The sequence below is a fragment of the Lissotriton helveticus genome, chromosome 9, assembly GCF_964261635.1.
Source record: "Lissotriton helveticus chromosome 9, aLisHel1.1, whole genome shotgun sequence".
Classification (NCBI taxonomy): domain Eukaryota; kingdom Metazoa; phylum Chordata; class Amphibia; order Caudata; family Salamandridae; genus Lissotriton; species Lissotriton helveticus.
In genome coordinates this window covers 478,432,812-478,454,293 of record NC_136070.1, presented here as the reverse complement: position 1 = coordinate 478,454,293, position 21,482 = coordinate 478,432,812, and the positions used below count along the sequence as shown (strand labels likewise).

The 21,482-nt window shown below is 41.9% G+C and overlaps 1 protein-coding gene across 4 annotated transcripts in view; it reads left to right on the top strand.

The window, feature by feature from the left end:
* Positions 1-21,482, top strand: part of BRF1 (BRF1 general transcription factor IIIB subunit) — a 1,219,927-nt gene that overhangs the window by 900,765 nt on the left and 297,680 nt on the right. The gene's annotated exons all lie outside the window — the stretch shown is intronic.

Below are 21,482 nucleotides of genomic sequence, written 5' to 3'. Positions count from 1 at the left end.
TCCACGCACTCCCGACCCTGGCGAGGGGCGAGCGAGCCGAGTGTAGGGGGCAGTGAGCGCGTAACGCGTCACACTGCTACGGTGCGGCGAGGGGGCTGGCCAAAAATGTCCTACAGTGAGGGCCGTCATTGGTTGTGCTCGCGCGCGCCACACACGCTACCACTGATTGACGGCCCTGGACGGCCCTGGACGGCCCTGGACTAGTGTGTGTGAGCGAGGCGCCTCAGGGAAGGTGCCGCCTCAAAAAAGGTGCCGTCTGGAGTGGTCTTGTTTTTTAACTTGTCCTCTAACTGTTTGAATACCGAAAGTGGTGCAAATCTTTCATGGCTATTGGTAGTCATCTATTTGGTGATGTTTTCTTTTATATCCTGAAGCTGCTGCATGTCACACTTATGTCATATTTTCCTGCCTTTATCAAGCGATTATTTATTCAATTTCTGAACTCTTCATCCCGATTCCTGCTGACATAAAGCCTGGACGTCCCATCCTGTCCTGTCTATTGCTATTTTAGTGTGCTGTGGTTGCTAGGCCTAGGGCTTTGCAGTTAGGATGAGGCAGCCCTAGCACCTGTCTCTCCTTACTGCTTTCCGGATATGTTTTAGACACACACAACAACGTTGTCATGAGGGGATTTGCCTGACCCAGGGCTTTGAAATAAATGTCCCTGGAACAGAGAGACAAGTACAGGTAGTGAAACAAGCAGGGGACCAATCTCAAGAATGCTTGTGACCAGCGATCCCAGTAAAAAGAGCTACATAATAAGGTTGTAATACATAAAGCTGTTGTGGTTCAAGATCTCTCTCTCCCCCCTCGCTTTCCCTTCTCTCTTTCACTCACTTTATCATAGTCATACCCCTACTCCTGGTACAAAGCCAAAAGATAATAGCCAGTAGGCTAGAGAGCACATAGATAATTAACCACTATGAGTCTTTAATCAAGCAAAAAGTAATACACGCTTACTGTAGAAAATTGGGTTATTAGCTGTGCGGCCTCCACAAGTAATAGGCCCACAATTCCCCTTACTGGGAATCAAGCAACCCATTGTATTGCTCGGCTCTCTGAGTAGCGAGGCAGAGCAGTCCAAGGCCTAATCAGGGGACGTGGTGTAGGCTATCAATCACTGTTCCCTGCACGCAATAATAACACTCAATAAATGATGGTCCAGTCAGTGCCTTTTTTTTTTAGAAAAGTGAGAAGGACAGTAATTTATGAATATGTACATTGGTAGATTGAATTCCATAGATGACCGCATATTCACCATCGACCCCCCCCCCCCAAAGGGGTCATATGAACTTATCATGTAAGTCCATTGGCTTGGTCAAGGTTCAAGAGCATCAAACCACGTGTTAAAATCTGCATTTCATAATTAAATGCAATCATTAAAAAATAATTATTCTGTGCAAAAGCACTTATTAATGCTAATAAATCGTTTTAATTTTGATCACTAATCATTGACAACATTACTAAATCAATAAAGCATTTCAATTGAGCAAAACGTGTTTGTGCATTTCCAACCATAAAATGCAATACTAAAAGCAGTCCCTAGTGAGCACCACATTTTAATTACATTGCTTTGCAACTATAGACGTGGCCACTAGGGGGCGCTTCAATATATGTATCTCCTTTAACTACTTTTAGGCCACAATAACTGCAACCATAAACACAACCCCCAGAGGGCACAGCACTCCCAGCTGTAAAGTAAAAGCTTCAGTCCTGGGAGTGCTTGAAAGCATTAAGAAAATCCAGGAGAGGCCCTGGATTTGATGACTCTGCAAACAAAAGGTTGTTACTTTATTGAAAATTTGCTAGGGTGGAGCTGCTGCACTCCCGCAGCCCCCCCCCCCCGGCCTCCTTTGTAAACTTGGTGGTGCCTCCTGCTAGTTTTGGAGGACACCACATGCAGCACAATATACAAACAAAGCCCCGTGGGGCTCCCCTCCGACAGCAATGAATATTTGAGTTGCGGCTCTCCTGCCGTGCCAGGGAGATCCGCGTAGCTTTTTCTTTTCTTTTTTGGAGGGGGTGCTCTGTTCCACCGGATCACTCCCACGTTCCTCCTTGGATGGGGGCAGCCCAGGGAGCCCGCCCTTGCCAGCTCCCCACATGGGCAACATCCCCTTCGCTGCCCACGGGAGCTGACAACTCTTCTCCCCTGCCCGCTCCAATGATCTCCTTCTGTGTGTTGGCTTCCCACTCTCCCCAGCCAGGGAGCAGGGCAGGCCTATCACTACTGGGGCGGCGTGACTGCTCTCACCATGAGCTCTTCTGCTTTTGAGGGGGGTTGGAGGGGGTGCGGGGATAGGGTCCCTTCCAATAAGAACGTCCCAGGGAATGGGGTCCCTGGTTCAGGAGAGAGTCCAGGGAGGCGGCCCCAATCACACCACCTGCCAGCAAAAATTACACGCTGAATCCTGCCCCAGACCCTGGTCCACCCCAGGGGTAAATAAGAAATTGCAGCAGAGCCCCATGCGATTCATCGCCAGTGAAAGGCCGTTGGACCGATTTTGATGATCGGGTTGATTTTACTCCTGGTGCAGCAGAACTCCTCATCTCCAAAGCAGTTTACTCGCCAGGGTGCTGGTTCTCCTGGCTCCCTGCCCAGCCTTCCAACTGGTCTTGGTCTCTGGGGGCAAAAGTCCAGGGTTTTTCCCCAATTGGTCATCAGTGGGTGTAAGGGGGCCAGCCTTACTGGCCCTTGAGGCGACCCGCTGGTCCTGGGGTCAACTGGGCAAAGTCCCTTAGTCATTTCTGGGCATTAGGGGGTTCCTTCTTCCAGTTCTCCATGGTAGTCCCAGGGTCCAGCAGCGAAGCGCAGAGAAATCGCCAGGCAAGTGAGCGTCTCCCCCTTATGCAATAATTTTTAAAGGGGAGAGGAAGGTTCTAGAATCCAGGCACCCCTGGCCAATCCTAAGGTGCCACGTCACCTCTCCACCCCAGTCCCAACCCTCCTGCACAGCATGCTTGTACAGGTAAAAATAACATCACCCAGGAGTCACTGGTCACATCTGCTCCTGGGGTCTTAGCTCCACCCTCACTGAAATCACTGCCAGGGCTTCTCACACTAAAGCTTCAAAGAGAAGCCCCCTGCTGGGTTGGCTCCGATTGCTTGGGCTTCCTCATTTGCTCAGTGAACCTGGGCATACCCATCTCTGGTACATGACAGCTGATTGATTCAGATCATTCCACTCTACCCCTTTCCTCCTCAGGTGCTGGGTGAAGCATGTTTATTACTCCCTTTGTGTGGGGAGGCCTTTGTTCATGCTGCTGGAGAGAAATTTAATTACCTGGACATTGCATGGTGACAAAAGGCCTGGGCTCTGATCCTGAGCCAGGGAAATATAACAATTCTCAATGACCCATAACGTTTACAGATATGATTTTGGAAATTGCAGAATTGATTTCCCCGCAAAGATTACGTCTCAATTTAATATGTCAATGGTCTCTGTAGGCTAAATGGAAGCGAAATTGAACTCTAAGAGAATTCTCTCCTTATGTGTACAATAAAGTGTCACTAAGGACTAAACAGTAAATCACACTGTCTTTCCCTAGTTGTGTACACTAACAATATAAAGACTACACCAGGTAACTAGCTAATCCTGCAGAGTCCCCATTGCACCAGGCTACCTGTGCGCAGTTACCGGGCTGAGCACAACAGTAGTTACTCACATGCAGCCTGTACGTGCATGTGTTCACGTGTAACCAGCCAAGTGCTCCTTACCCTTGCTGCATCACAGCAGCCTTATCTTAAAAGGTGGACATTGGTGGTAAACAAACGCAGTCCATTTGCCTTGTGATTACTGTGGGTGAGACACCTGTAGTGAAACTCACCATCGGTAAAAAGTCCCAAACCTTGTGAGCAAAAAATTTTTTTTAATCCAAGCATACTGAATGGGTGGAATCCAATCACAGCACTTGTCTAATGATGGCAAAGGCTCCCAAGATAGGTCTGAACAACTACTGTTATGAACACAGTGACCTATGGTTTGTGACAACTCATCCCTATAATCTTCAAATACTATCAGAGGAAAGTGGTGGAAGTTGAGCTGTACAAAAATCACATGACATACCTAGAAAAAGTTTACAGCATTCAGTGGAGAATATTTCTGTCTTTTAACACTGCATTTTGGATTCATAGGAATTAGAGTTGCAAATTAAGCAACAATTTATAGCAGTATTAAAATTAACGAGCAAATACAGCAGCTTTATGTCACATAATTTTCACAGTTTTTCCTGCAAGTGACCTGATTTAAAACGTTCACAGCCCATCAAAAACCCAAAAAATCAATAGCCAAGCACAAATTCTGCATCATATGCCCAACTGTACTCTATAAGGGATGAGGTCAGAAAGAAAATTGATCTCCTCAGTAATCTAGCATTTTCGATGCAACAGATCCTTGTTTGTTACAGAAGCTTCGTGGTTTGAGGCCACTTGAATCATGTTCTTATATTTAGCCAAAAGGTTGTCCTTAATTTTCCAATAGAATCTGAATTCAGGCATTATGTATTCATATAACACCAGTCGCAGTTCATGCCTAAAATATTTCAAACGTATGTAAAGGTTCCTTCTTAACTACTTGGCTGCATAATTTCTTCTCCCAAAATTGCCTTGACTTTAGAGTGTTTGTTTTCTCGTATCTCAAGATGTGTAGATTTATGTGATTTTTCTACCACTCCACCTTAAGATCATTTATTATTTTGCAGATTTTAATTTAGGTTGATTGTTTAGGGATTGCAAGCTATGATTTCATGGTTGCCACAAGTCTGGCTGCCTAGATAGGGAAGTAGGCTCTTCTGAAAGACTGCATTAGATTATTTTTATACAGGTCCTCAAGATGTGAGCACCCAGCTAATAGTCATGGCTTTTCCCCTCCTGTTCCTTGTGAATCCTCTAAATAGTCAATTTCCTTATAATGGAAGAAAGTGACATAATGGTATCCAAATCCATTTAGGCATATCACAGTTCCAAAATTGTATCAATGTATTACATGGGATTTGGATGGATGGTAAGTATCTTAGTTCAAAAGGTAAATTCTTCAATACTCTTGGGAAAATGAGATTACCAATCATATGCTGTAATTGATAAAGCGACCTTCTGTCCCACCATGCAACATGTTGGGTCAACTGTGTAGTATTTTATGGAGTTTGGCATTTCCATCCCACAATCGTATCTTGGTTGCAACTTGCAAATGGCCAGTCACTTACAGCCATGCCACGTAAGAATAATAGACAAACATTTGTATCAAACCTTGGAAAGAATGGGTCTGGAAAAGTCATTGGAGTGGCTGGGAAGATGTATATGAAGTGAGGAAGAAGTATCATTTAAGACAGACTTACATCACCATTACTAATATGAAAGTTTCCCTTTCTCTCAGAATTACTTGAATTTCTGTTCATTGGGACCATTGGTTAAATACAGACTAGCACCTGCTAATAGATCTACCAGAGTGAAAACTAAACCATTCCGCATCCTGCAGCATCAATTTCCACAGCAAAAAGATTGCTCAGCATTGTGTATGTAGAGTAAAATGACATCTTTGTAAGACACAACATATGAATTGGATGTCCACGGTTGCTTTACACTAATCTCACTACACAAGTCATCAATTCACTTATGAGAGCAAAAATGAGGTGACAGCCGGAATACTGGGTCAACATGGTGGTTATTTTCCAAGTGCATATGGAACTGACAACTTTGGGAGGGTGCAAATGTATGTTGTGTCTGTGACAAAACATGCTACTGGAGTGTAATGGTCCCTTGACCTGAAATGCACGAGCACACTCTGGATGACAGTCATGACCTGATGATTAGGTTCGAGCATGCTAAACAGCACATACGGTGTCTATTGGGAAGCATATTGTGGCTTACCAAGAACTTACAGGGGCTTGGAGTGCTAGTGCTGCTTACTACAGGCTGGCTTTCCATGTATTTCTCATTTGCCAGCTTCTTATTTGTGTCCCAACTTGTCAATCTTGTGTTTCTCCCTCCCATGGAGCAGTACCTCTGTACAGTTTCTTCATCTGGCATCGCTGCTTCTACTGTTTGCTTATCAAGCACCACTTTTTTCTTTTGTATGAATAACTAAATTAAATTGTGTGTTTTTCGAGCGGTCTCTCATGTGCACCTGTCCTGCTTCATTCCATGTTGCTCTCTGTTGCCCACCCCGCCACCGCCAGAGCCAACCTACACGAAGGGATGACAGACGTAGCCAAGTGGATGATGAACAGCCGCCTGAAACTGAACTCGGACAAGACGGAAGTCCTCATCCTGGGATCTTCACCCTCCGCCTGGGACGACTCCTGGTGGCCCCCCGCCCTGGGCAGCGCACCCAAATCGACAGACCACGCACGCAACCTGGGCTTCATCCTGGACTCCTCCCTCTCCATGACCAGACAAGTCAACGCCGTTTCCTCGTCATGCTTCAACATCCTGCGCGTGCTACGTAAGATCTTCCGGTGGATCCCCACCGAGACCAGGAAGACGGTCACACAGGCCCTCGTCACCAGCCGTCTAGACTACGGCAACGCCCTCTACGCCGGAACCACTGCCAAACTCCAGAAGAGACTCCAGCGGATCCAGAACGCTTCAGCACGACTCATCCTGGACATCCCCCGTCGCAGCCACATCTCCGGACACCTGAGAGATCTGCACTGGCTCCCGGTCAACAAGAGAATCACCTTCCGTCTCCTCACCCACGCACACAAGGCCCTCCACAACCAAGGCCCAGGATACCTCAACAGCCGCCTCAACTTCTACGCTCCCACACGCCAACTTCGATCGACCGGCCACGCCCTCGCCGCCGTCCCCCGCATCCGAAGAGCCACCACAGGAGGAAGATCCTTCTCCTACCTGGCCGCCAAGACCTGGAACTCCCTCCCGACCCACCTCCGCCTGACCCAGGACCACCTCGCCTTCAGGAAGCAGCTGAAGACCTGGCTGTTCGAGCAGTAGCGGACACCCCCCCCTCAGCGCCTTGAGACCCTCCGGGTGAGTAGTGCGCTATATAAATGTTATGATTGATTGATTGATTGTTGCCCAAGTGTTTCTACTTGCGTTCACCTGTGTTCTCCTCCCCATTGCTTCCTCCTACACTGTCCGTGTTGCTTTCCCCCCATACCCTGGGTTGCTTTCTCCTCTGCACTCCCTCTTTTTGTTTTTAGTCCGCTCCAGCCCTCCCACCTCTCCCTGGTGCTTTCGTATTCCCTCTGGTGTTGCTTGCTGTGGTCCAACTTGGATCAGTAAGTTTTGTAGCTGCGCACATGACTTCAAAATGACGACACAAACGGTGCGTCAAATTCTTTTTTTTCATTCTTTTAAACTTTAGACATGTAGCACAGCTTCAGGTCACAAAGGCGAGACCTATTGGCTTTGCCTGTTTTTAAGAGTTTCAAGGGGTTTTCGAGGTGAGCGTTTGTGGATTGTTTAAGACAAAATATCACGAAAAGAACCATCAGGAGTTCACACCGAAGTTGCTTCAATCATCAAATATTCACTTGACTGGCTTTTAATACTGTTTTGTGTGCCGAGCAGGCAGTTGGAGGCTGTATTCTTTTGAATGTGGAAAAGACTCACACTTTTTCCTCAAATACAGCGGCCTCGCTAACTTCTTGTATTCCGCAAACCAAAACGTTAATTAAAAATGTTATTGCTCTCATTTGGTTCAACTGCATTTCAGTTCAACCAAACAGTTCTTTTGTACGGGATTAATAACATCAATCCAGTCTGTTGGTTTTGTTTATGTTTCTGGAGATAAAAGGCAAAAAAGCCGTGTTTTCATCTTGAAGTGAGATTTTATGGTTTCAGGTTCTGGGACTCCTATTGATGCAGAGACCAAAGGCTTTACCAACAGGGCTCCTTCTTGTTTACACTCAAGGGGTGGTTGTTTTAAGTGTAAACGCTGGCTCTCAGGTGTCTAAAGGCATCCTTTGAAAGGAAAAAAAAGTTTTACCTCTAGCCTGCGGTCTTCAGTTTTAATGTTTTGAGTCACACATCAGAGCTCACGCACCCACGCTGCTTTTGATGATAACGCAATTAGATGCGAATATCTCCGAGCATGAAATGCTCATCAAAGTTTTGCAGTGTATTACCATTTTTTAAAAATAGAAAAATGTCATGTGGCACAGTCAGTCGGAGAAAACACCTAATTGTGTTATATATAAAGATAATGTTTTTAAAAAAAGTTAAGTTATACCCCAAATAATTATTCCTTCACAAAATCCGCTACCTGACAAATGTTTTCTACCCGTTTCAATACGTTGAATTTCCTTCTTGATGTCTGGATCTATATTAAGAGGCGGAAACATCTTTTAGTGATGGTTAAACCGAAATGTGCCACTACTGTGTATCCGTTATTTATTTAGATACGCCACATTTGAAAGACCACCTACAATAGGCTATTTTGAGCCTGTCTTAGCGGCCAGTTAATGTTGATATAATTGCATAACTCAAAATTGCATTTGAAGCAAGTACTAGTATGTAATCTGATCTTATCACTCTGTCTAAGCCTGGTAAACTTTAAGGTAAAACTAGTCTCTAATCTGAACAGTTTAGTGGTTGAATTCCTTTCCTTTTCTTTTCCTTTTACTCTGGTTTTCTCGAATACTTTTGCTGTGTAAACTCGCTATACATAAAATGTCAACCTGCATTAATATTAAGCTATTAATATTGGGGATTTCACTCTTGAGACTGCCTCCACCCTTGACCATAGCTTAATGGGGACTGGCATGTGGGGTAATCATTTGCCCACCACTTTCAATACCATAGTTTGATGCTCATCTCCACCCTTTATATTTTTCCCTTTTGACAATGGCCGGTTTTATTTATTTATATTTTTATGAAGATTCGCATGTGAATTATAAGTACTCTTAAGTCTCTCTGAAATGTTAGGTATCCCTGCCATCTTATGACTGGACTGGAATCTGGCTGTTCTGTAGCTGTTTAAAATGTAGAGCTTGACATACCACTGGAGTGTTCTAATATAGCGTTAGTGCCCGACGTTGTGGGCCTTTAACAAGGGAGCGGGCTTTTAATGGCCAGTTGGGCCCACTACTGAGGGCTCTGATGCTATTAGAACATTGCGCCCCTAGAGGGCACAATGTTTTAATTTGTGTAAGAAAGGCCTCACAGAGTCCAAGGGGGTTTAAATCCCCTCAGACTCCATGAGGCCTTTGTTCACAACAACCATTGTGAACAAACATTAGAATGTTGATGCATCTGGCTTTTAGCAGCCATTAGAATCCCGGAGCACTTTATTGTCTTCAGTGGAGCGCTCAGCATTCCAATGTTCTAATACAAGACACACCATACACCTTTCCATTTTGCTCCCTACACTAATGCTCCATTTTCTGTTTGGAAATTAGTTTTTAACGATATTCTAAACTCTTCCTCTATAAAATGTGTTTTGCATAAAGCAACAAGTAAAATGTAGCACAGTTTTAAACATGACAATCATTGCTACTTTTAGAAACTAATAAGCATATTGGCAAATTGTTCAGCTGTGCTTTGTAAAATAACAAATTGACAGAAGCCGGAGATTTTAGTACAAGAAAAGCAAGTGGGTAAGCAGAGCAGCAGCAATGATTCCATAACCAAAGATAGCAAGGGGATAAACTGAAACAAAAATATATTTAAAAACCTTGGTTAAGAAAGAACTATGATTTCAATTATTACAAGTACATATACCATTTAAAAAACAGTCTTAGATGGTAGTATATTTTTCAAGGTTGCACTCATTGCCTCATTCTGGGTGCCAGAGTTTAACATGAAAAATGGGTAGAAATGTTGTCGGTACACAATTTGAAATCACGGATTCTACACAAATTGGTCTTGGTCCTGGATTTGTACTGGTACAGAATTTCGTCTGTTAACACCAGAAGGAATCTACACATCCAAAACGTCTTCAAATATGATTACAGTGTGGTAATAACAGTCAAAAAGAATGCTACCTGGTCCCTTGATGTAAATGTATTTCTCTGTTGTTTTTTTTTTTAATAATTGTACAGTGTAACTAATAAAGATGAGTTCAGCTTTATTCCATACTGACCAGGCTGGTGAGCCCCACGAGTCTAGTAATAAGTCATATATGTATCACTTAGCATTAGCAGGTTTTGAATAGATCATGAAGCACACAAAATGCCTAAATTATCAACACGAAGGCATCTAATGCACTGAAAGCTTCATTGAAATTGGTAAAGTTTTTTGTTTCAGAAATTATTCACTTGTTTCGCCAAACCAGAAAATTGGCATTGGTGCTTTTGTTTCACAATTCCAACACCTATTTGTATCAGGTAAGCTGTAGTAGTACATTTTACATAAAGGCATGTTGCTGCATACATTATACTATGAAGTCCCTTTAATTAGCTACAATATTATGTTGTCTCCTAGACCACTGGCTTGCAAATAATAGATAGCTCCACTCCTCCTGGCATTTTCCCTGTAACTTTGTTCTAAGAAATTTAGCCTATTTGCTAATTGTATGTACAGATATTCAACTTTCATATTAGTGTTTATAGTAACTTTTGTTACGTCTCCCATACAACTTTCACTTTTTAGATTAAAATAAATTCAGATTGAGAAATTAGCATACCATTGTGGTATTTCCTCCCGAATACCTTTCTTGCGTTCTTTTATTTTCTTCTGTTATGTCTCTGTACTCGTCCTCATAAGCACCACTCTGCTGGAATAGTCTTGTGCCAGGACACCCGGTTCCCAGTTAATATTGCGTTATCGAAATATTACAACAATGGGTCAATCAGTCTGCATCTTTAAAACCAGTGTGATACTTAGTTGAGATACATGATCTGATCACATTCCCATTCAGAGCCTCTTAGCCCAATTTCTCTACTACCTAATTTCAAATTGAAATTAGTCAACATAGATGCACAGGTGTTTATTGGAGCTCACTTGCCAATGGTGTTAGTGATAGAACCATTGTTTTCTGGCTTAGATGAAAGCTGGAAGGGGAAAGTTGTGAGGTGGCTGCAGCATAAAGCAGACATGAACTATCCAGTGAGAGATGGCATTGGATTTTCTCAAGTTAATGTATGAGCTATTATTCAGCTCAGACGTAGAACAGTGACCCTAGGATAAGGTCATAGACCAGGTAAGGTAATTGTTTATGGACAATAATGACGTCTTGCATGTTCCTCCACCATATACGTTTGTGCTGAACACAACTTTTCAGTTCTGGCTTGACAGTACATCTGTAACCGAGGGCAAGATGGCGGTCTGTACGTAGACCGTGAAAGCAGCACCGTGTCTAAGCTCCGCATGAAACTGACCGATTGAAGGATTGCGATAACTTTTTGCTGACTGCTAACTGGGTAGCTTACCGCCATTGAATTGCTCGAGCCGGGAGGAATTTCTATGCTTCTCTTCGAAGTTTACGACCCATGCGAGCGGCTCCAGCCCTCCAGTGTCCCGGGAGCCTTGCTCTGCTTCGCCGCGGTGCCGCGAGCATTCTTTCCGACGCTCCCGGTCTCGACTGCGGCTTGCTTCTCGCGCTTGGTGCTCCTGGGCGGGGCTCACCTGCGGTCTCCGATCTTGCTGCAGAATCAGCCTCGCTTCGACTTCGCTGATTGTGGAAACATTGTTGCAGCGGACTCCTTTACTGAATGCAACTCTGAACTAGCTATAGCGGGATTTGGTGGAGCGGCTCCCGTGACTCCCGTGATACAAACAATAAAACCGCGGAGAGTGAAGAAAATAGCCTACATTGACTCGGGTTTGGCTAAAAATATGCCGCCAAAGACTTCTGCATCTGCCGCAGCAACTAGAGCACGGGTTGCTAAGGCAGCCAGGATTCTTCGCAAGGAAGCCGAACGCCAGCAGCATGAACAACTCGAGGAGCTGCTAGATGAAGATGAAGGAACACGTTTACCAACTAGCTCCGGGAAATTCAAGACGCGAAGCCAGCAAGCTATATCAGACCTTACAGCAAGACAAGATCTCCATGCTGCTCGTAGGAAACTAAATTCAACTGGAGGCACGGTTTTGGATCTATTTCTTAAGAAAGGTCTTCTGAGTGGCTCCAAGAAGAAAAATATGACAAAAGAAACTCCTACCTTATCTTCTACCATCACCACCGTGGAAATGGGACAGTCCTCTGAAACCTCACTCCCAGAAACTTGTGCAACTCTTGAACTACAACCTCCCTCAGTGGACATCGACATTGTAAGTAACACTGAAGAGACAGCTCAGATTCCTCTTTCTGATATATTGGGGATCCCGATTAGTCCAAATCAGGTCTTAGAGCCAGTGCGACATTGTTTGTCTTTTTCAGGGGCTGGGGAAAATGTTTTGGGGGTTCAAATTGATTCAACCCCACCAGGGACTGCCCAACCCAGCCAACTCTCTCCTATTAGGCTCCATACAACACTTTCTGAACTTTCGATCGCATCCCCTGTACAACAGACTGCCAACTGTGAGGACGCAGATTTACTGGATGGGAGCCAGCCATTATGTCAAATAGCAACAGGGGAAAGTTCTTCTTTAAAGATTCATTTACTTGAAGAGAAGGAGAAGGAGCCTAGTGAATTTTACTCTTTCTCTGATGAGAATGGGTTAAATGTTCAGGAGGAGTGGTCGGATGAAACTGACTCTCTGGAGGGCTCAGTAGACGTAGAATCTGAGTCTGAACCACCGCTCAGTTCCTATGGTGAAAGCACAGATGAGCAAGACTCAAATATCAATACAATCAGAGCCAGACCTAAACCCACCACTAGGATATTGGAAAAGGGCTCTAATGACAATCAGATGGGTCCTAACTTACCTTCACAATCAGCCACAACAATAAACCCCTCAGCAAATCCGGAGGTATCACAATCAGCTGTAGAGACTATTTTGCAGGCCATAGCGGCTCATAGAGAAGAGACTGCTCAAGATAGTAAGAGATCCCGAGCCGCACTCCGTAAAATGCAAGGAGTGGTTAGAAAACTCTCTAAATCATGTACTCTGATAGGTGAAAGAGTCACTGAGATGGAGGCCAGAGTTGTGACAAACGAGAAGGAAACTATTTTGAATGCTGAGCGTGCCAAACTCCAAGATGCCGAGCTTGTTGATATTAAGTGGAAGCTGGAGGAGTTTGAAAACCGGCAACGTCGGAACAACCTCCGTATTTTAGGCGTCCCGGAGAAACTTGAGGGGGGCGATACCCGAGCATTCATGGTTAAACTGCTAGAAGAGTCCCTTCCAGCCCTCAAAGATTGGAACTTGAATGCAGAGATTCAACGAGCCCACCGGATGCCATTTAATATCCCTACGAAACCGGGGGTATATCTCAGAGCTATTTTGGTTTATTTTGGGAATGTTTTGGTACGACAGATTGTTGCTGATAAAGCTAGGCCTGACCACAAAGTACAGTATAATGACTTTTCATATTTTTCTAGACCAGACTTCTGCCACGTTACTGTGGAAAGACGCTGGCGGCTTCGATTTCTGATCAAACCGTTTCAAGATAAAGGCGCACAAGCGTATCTCAATAACCCTGCAAAGTTAAAAAAAATTGTACATGGCGGCCTTACAAAATTTTTTCAGTCAGAAATAAAAGCAAAGGCTTATTTAGATCAGATTTCTTAAAATCTTCAGAATAGGAAGGAAATAGAAACCGTACTTGTTCTCTGTAATATGTAGTAATTGTATGAAAGAAGCCGCTTGTCTGTTATAAATTAACTAATGGCTTAATACATCCTTAGGTGATGCTATATATGTATTAATATTTGCTTTACCACCGGTGCCTATCACTGTTAGCGTATCATTTATATTATGCTCCCATTCCTCTCTATGCTTTTCTTTTCGTAATTCTATGATTCAAATACCTTATAAAGAGGCAGCTTAGATACTATGCTGTGACTACATCACCCAGACTCTGTGTGAGTCTGATTGCCTACTTAATGGGGGGCAGGGGGGGGGGGGCGGCTCAAGGGAAGTGTGGGGGGGTTATTAAGGGGGGGCATGGGAGGGTCACCTAGGGGGGTGAAAACACAAAAGGAAAAAAAAGAACCAGGTTTTTCAGCTAAAGAAACACTTAAAAGGGTACCAAATAGAACAGTAACAGATTTAGATAATTGTTGTATAATAAAGTTCTATATACTTGAGGCGATGCTACAACCATTTCCTATAAATAATGGGTAGATTAAGTATCCAAACTTGGATTGTTGGAGGGCTATTAACAGGGGATAAGCGAAGACGCTTGGCTGAGCTGCTTTAATTAAACCCAGTAGATGTACTTTGTCTCCAAGAAACCCATGTGCCATGGATTAAAAAATCGTGGTTAAATATGAATGGGTACAAACTATTGGCTGTTTCTACACAATCCTGGAATATAAGGGGGGGTTGCAATACTAGCAAAAAACAATCTTGGATCAGGGATACGACACCTTTCAGATCCTCATGGTAGATGGGCTATTGCTATACTCGCTTGTGGTATAACCATTTGTACTGTATATGGTTCAAACCAAGATGACCCCACAATCTTTGAAGAGTTAGAGATCGAATTAGCCACTTGGCAAGGCCCGTTAGTTTTGTGTGGGGATTTTAATATCTCATTAATACCACCATTATTTAATATCTCCTCCAAAACAAAATATCGAGGACGTAAACCCAGAGTATATAAAGCTGTTAGGAGGCTTATAGTTAATCTTGGTTTAACTGATATGTGGTTACACAACAATTCATATGATCAAGGGTTTACCTACTTCTCTCATCCGCATCAAAAACAGGTTCGAATCGATTACATGTTTGCTACTGGAGCGCTTATTCCACATTCAAATATAAAAACAATTCCAAGAATATTTTCAGACCACAATGCACTAATCCTTGCAGTTACAATCATTCCTCTTCTTACTCAACAACGATCTTGGTCATTTGACAGGAAATTACTGTCCAATACTGAATTTATTTCACACATTAAAACATGGACTGAGGAGTTTTTTAATATAAATCGGTTTAGTGCGTCTAGAAATGTAGTTTGGGACTCATACAAATCTGCCTTAAGAGGAGAGATCTCCAGTTTTCAATATGCCGCACGAACCAAAACAAGAAACTATCACGAAGCAAAGCTGTCTGAACTGGCTAAAGCTGAACTTGAACACACCTCCTTGATTGAACAGGGCAAAGAAGCCAATAATCAATGGCTTCAGGTTGCGGTTTTAAAAGCTGAACTCTATACTGATCTTAGTCAAAAAGCCGCTCAAACCTATAGAGCCTATAGAAAGAAAGCTTACGAAAGCGGGGAAAAAATAGGTAAACAATTGGCATTACGAACCCGTCAAAAAAATGTTTCTAATAATATTACCACTATAGTAGACGGCGGACGGACTTATGTCCAGCCGACAGATATTATTTTACAATTCCAACGATATTATCAAAACTTATACTCTGAAGAACTGACTAATTCGGAAGAAGATATTGATACCTTCCTGGTTGGCTTTCTTAATAATTCGGCAGCCACCAGTTTATTAGACGACGCGGCTAGAGAAGAACTTGAAGCCGAGATCTCATTTGATGAAGTTGAGGTAGCTTTATCACTTTTATCTTCTGGTAAAGCAGCGGGCCCAGACAAATTGCCAATTGAAATCTATAAAACCCTTAGTTTCCAATTAAGCCCCCTACTATTGGATTTATTTTTGGGTGTTCAGTACAATGGTATTCCCCCATGTTCTTGGGATGAGGCTAGTATTATAGTATTTCCTAAGAAAGGAAAATCGCCCGAGCAGTTGACTTCGTATCGCCCAATCTCATTGATAAATTCGGACTCCAAATTATATGCCAAGGTGATGGCTCTCAGACTCAGCGGGATCATTGGGCACCTGGTCTCTCCTTGGCAGCATGGCTTCGTTCCGGGAAAAGGGACCACCGATCATACTCGCCGGGCTATTGCCCTATTTGATGCCATGTCTGTCACGGCCAGATGTCTATGATCCTGCTTGACGCTGAGAAAGCCTTTGATCGTGTTTCATGGAACTTTTTGTGGGTTGCCATGGCACGTCTTAATTTCGGCCCTAAATTTCTTAAATCTATAAAATCCATGTATCATCAACCTAAAGCAAGAATATCATTGTCAGGGTTAGAATCCGGCTTTATTAACATTACAAGAGGTACAAGACAAGGGTGTCCCTGCTCACCTCTACTCTTCGCCCTTTATATTAACCCCCTTATCCTAAAATTGTTAGAAAATAATAACATCAAGCCAATTCTATGTAATCAATACGAAACTAAAGTTTTGGCATACGCCGATGACATCGCGGTATTAACATCTCACCCGATAGAAGCGCTGCATGAAATCGAACAGCTCTCCCTGCAATATGGTAACTACTCGGGGAAAAACCATTGTATTGTGCACCGATAATACTGTATGCTTAGATACAAGAAGAGCCAAAACTGCTACGTATCTTGGAGTGATCATGTCTACTAATACCAAGATTCTAGTTAAAAATAATTTTGATCCACTCATAGATAAGATTAAGACCGATTTGGACAGGGTAAATGGCTTATATCTTTCCATTATTGGTAGGGTGAACTATTTGAAAATGAATATCTTACCGAGATGCCTATATCTTTTTCGATCAATCCCTCTAAGTGTAGATACTAAGATAATTATGTTAATTAACAAGCTCACATCTAAATTTGTTTGGCAACATGGGAAAATCAGACGGTCACTTTCCTATCTATCTATTCCTTTCAATAGAGGTGGGCTTACTGCACCGAATATTATCCTGTATCATTGGGCAGCTTTTTTAAAACATCTAAAACCAATGATTCATGAATCACTGTTTGTTTTTGGAACAACTAACACCACAATCCCTACAATTTATGAACTTGTACTTGGCCAAGAAGCCAATGGCCTTTTATTAAGAAAGACTGAAAATACCTATTATAAACGATTTAAGGGTGAAATTATTAAAAGCGCCTGGATAATTTGGAATCCGATACTCAAACATATGCAGATAGGCAAAATAAACCGATACACACCTCTATTCCAATCCACTATTACCTCAGGACTTGATTTTGATTATACGGCTAAGAAATGGCAAAGATTGGGCATAGAAACTGTTAAAGATGTTTGGGTAAATGGCCTACATACTACATTTCAAGATCTAAAAATAAAATTTGGTCTTTCTGAAGGGGACTTTCTCAAATTTGCTCAGCTTCATGCGAAATTAAAAGCAAAAAGGGACTAAATCAGTCTCCAGAAGAATGACCTAATTGAAGCATGTACTACCTCAAAAACTAGGATAGGAACATTTTATGATATTCTTTTAACAAATATTAACGATGATATCGAGAAAACAGAAACTAAATGGGCGGTGAAATTAAATAACCCCGATATTGATATAGATAAAGTACTTGATATGAGCAATAATTTGTTTATGGCTAGCAATTTAAGGGCACAATTGTATAAAACAATATATGATCTATATTTTACCCCGGCCAAATTATTCGCGTGGGGTAAAAGGGAGACTGATTTATGCCCACGCTGCTCTCAGGGCCCAGCGACATTAGCTCATATGTTTAGTAGCTGCCCCGAACTTCTTCTCATAAAAAGTATGATTGCTTCATTTTGGGAGACAATTTTCCACCATAAACTTCCTGAATCTGACACCCTATATGTTTTGGGATACGATAGCACGTTAAACTTAACTAAAACTGAACAAAGATTAATATTTATAGGCACAGCTGTACTGAGATTAATTTTATCTGCTCGCTGGAAGGATGATCTTCCCCCTAGCTTTCAAATGTGGTTAGCTCACTTTCTTGCTGTCTTTAATTATGAATCTGCAATATTCGCCACTATGGGATTCAAAACAAAACTTCGTGGTGAATAACTTTGGCGTCCAATTTCTATTTGGAAAGAAGGTTTATTTCCTAGTGGAATTGGCTGAGATGAATGAGACTTTGTTGAGCTATGTTATTCGCTTTTGTTAACCCCCTGCAACACATTTGTTCTTCTGTTTTTCTGTTTTCCAACTCTTGTACATAATATCTGTTATTGGTATTATCATTATTATTTTACTGATCCCTAATGTATATACTTTATTCAATATTTTTATGTTAAATTTTTTGTCTTATGCTGATACTGGTTCTTTATTAATAATAAAATAAAAAAAAAGACAGTACATCTGTAACCAAATGTAATGTGATCAGCTTAAAAAAAGAGCATTTAGCAGTACTACAGAGAGAGTCTTTGACTTAGCCCACATGTTGGTAGTCAGGAGTACATGTTTTGATTGGGCAGAAGTTTTTGCTTCATTTCACACAGATGTAATTATGCTGTATATTTATCCAGTTGCCTGAAACAGGAGCCCAAAAGTTTAGGTTTTTTGAGCTTGAACTTTCAGGGGCACACACACGACATTGTAATGTTGTTAAAGTGTCTGAGATAATTAGATAATTTGTTTGTTTTTTCTTTAGCAGCAGCACAGATAGGAGGAGGGCAGTTATGAGGAGTGTATTGCAGTCTCAGCAACTTCTCCTTCCATCATTAACTTTAGACTTCAGAATGCAGCGTTATTTGAGAGCAGTATGGAATGCACGTGCTACACTCCTTTACTTGTAATTTGGGATCTGGCTTGACTGTGCAACTATCACTTGAATTAAGAGATTAAGAAAAAAAAGCTTTCAGAGTACAGCTGTGGGAGGGGCTTAGGCCACACCCACATGTTGTTTTCCCTAATTTCAGGGTTTGATTGGGTCATATTTGTATGCTCCCACTAAAAAGACTGCATCTTTTGCACTTTTTGGGTTGTAGCAAAGTTTATACTCCATGCAGCAGGACTGAGTTGGTTATGGTGGCAAGCCAATGGTCCTGGCTATAGGACTAGTCTATTTATTATGAAATGTTAAGAAGAAGGCACTAGGCCTTGCATATTTATTGTGAAAAGCACATGTTTCAGTAGGCATTTGAGGGTGGGTAAGTACGCTATATTAAAGCCTACAGATAGGTATATTTACATGGAATCTCACAGATAACCATAGTAGACAGTGGGTTTGGTATTGCTTACCCCCTGTAACAAACTGTGCATACAGACTGTTTGCTCTGTGAGAATTCTTGGTAGGCCGTCTCAGGAGAGATAGCCTTTCGCTTACCCGTCCAATTTTTGTGTATATTTCTAATTTTATTACTTTGTTTCTTATCGTTTGCATGTGGAAAATCTTATCCTCAAAACTGTAGGCCCAAGGTGATTATGCTGACAAGCTATAGGCCTGATTAGTTCACTGGGAAACGTTATGTCAGATGCCATAGGTTTGATCTGCTTATTATGAAACTTATGATCAAGGGAGTTGTTCTTGCTTATTATTTGCGAAAAGCATTTGTTAAAGCCAGTAACCTTTTAACAGTTGATTATTATTACATTTTGTTAGATTTAATCTCAGATTACTGTACTGTAGTAGACATAGGGTTTGGTGTTGGCCACCCACTCTGACTAGCCCTGGGGGTTTCACTGTGATGATTCTTGTTATGCCCTGTTGAGATGGGTTGTATGTTGTTTTGAAAGCTGTATTCTTCTATTTATTTGTAATTTTATAAATGTATAAATAAAGTGTAAAGCCAATGGTAAAGGCTTCATTGGGAAAGGCACTTTAGATTTAATAGATTTGATCCCTTTATTATGAAACAAGATGACAAAGCTGATAGGCCTGACCAACTTATTGTGAAAAGCATTTGTTAAAGTCAAGAATGATTTTTTTCTTATACTGTGCAAAGCCTGTAGGCAAATATTTTGTTACAAGGAATGTCACAGATTACTGTAATAGGCAAGGGTTTTGGTGTTGGTGATCCATGACAAAAAACTGCAGGGATAGAATACAACAATAATCCATTTTTGTTTAAAATGTCTTTGATTTTCAGGTTAAGCATACAACATACAAAATTGAAAGTGGCTGAGATGAAGAACAATAATCCCTTTTAGGCTATTTTAGGAGAGATAATACTTTGCTTTGCCAACTGTCATTTGGTATCGATTTTTACTTTTATGACTATATACCGGATGGTTGCCTCGTGGAAAGCTTACATTCTGTACAGTAGGCTTGAGTTGGTTATGGTGACAAGCCAATGATAAAGGATATAGGCTTGATTGTTATGAATAATTATGATAAAGGCAGTAGGCCTGGTAGATTGACTGTGAAAAGTATATGTTAAAACTAATAGGTATTAAGGGTGAATTGTTATTTCTCTATATTGACGGTGTATTTTTATTTCTCAATATGAAAGCCTGCAGATAGGTAATTTGTTGCATGGAATCTCACAGATTAACTTGGTAGGCTAGGTTTTTGGTGCTGGTGACAAACCATGAGTATAGAAGATTTGCAGAGTCCATGTCACACCCTCTTAGAATATATAGTATTTTGCTTTGCTAACTGTATTTTTTTATATTATGTAATGTTATGTCTGTGTCTGATGGTTTCCTTGTGGGAAAGCTTACAATCTGTTCAGGAAGCCTCATTTGGTTATTGTGACGAGCTAATGAGAACAGCTAGAGGCCTTATTAGTTAATAAGGAAAAAAGTTATGATAAACGCAGTAGGCCTGACATACTGACTGCGAAAAACGTATGTTAAAGTAAATGGCCGTTTAAAGATGGACTGTTATTTCTCTGTGTTAAAGCCTACATATAGGTATTGTGTTGCATGAGATATCACAGATTACCTTTGTAGGGTAGTATTTTGATTTTGGTTACCGACTCTTTCAAACCCTAGGAGAAGATGATTTGCACTCTTAAAATTCCTGTTTGAATCTGTTCTTAGCTGTGTGACAGGAACTGATATTTGAAAAACATGCTATATATATATATATATATAATATATATATATATATACACACACATACACATTATAATTATATTTGGCTCTAATGTAATCTACTGTGTGCCTCATTGCATGCGCCTACTTCTCTAAACCACAAGATCATTATTGAATACTATTCTCTATAGTGTAGCATTGTTGTGCCATTCCAAGATGGCCAGCACTTTGGTTCTAAACATGGCGGCCATGCTGGAACTTAAAAACCACAATTAACCTATTTACAGACTTCAAGATTGACACTTACTGCTATTTTTGCCTTTTTAGGTCTCACCTAAGCCAGCACATGCAGTCTTTTGCAATATATTTTGTCCTTCCACCACTGTTTTTTGGTGCTACGTTTTTCTTTCTTTTAGCACTCTGAGTGTGTGCGTGCTCTCCTGCTGTCTTCCCCATGTATGTCTCTCACTCCGCCATGCCTAGTGTCCATGTGCTTCACCACTCTCTGCCGTCCTGTGCTTATCTCACCCCTGTTTTCTTTTTTCGCTCATGTACTTCTCTCCACACCGTTTGCTCCCCTAGCGTTTCTCTCTCCCCATTTCCTCTTCCTCTGTGTTGCTTCCACATGCTCTCAATGTTGCTTCCCCTCACCTGCTCCCGTTTTATTGTTTCTCACACCCCTTCATTGCTTCTCATACCCCTCCTGTTGTTTGCCCCACACTGGTTACCCAACTAGGTATTACCTTCCC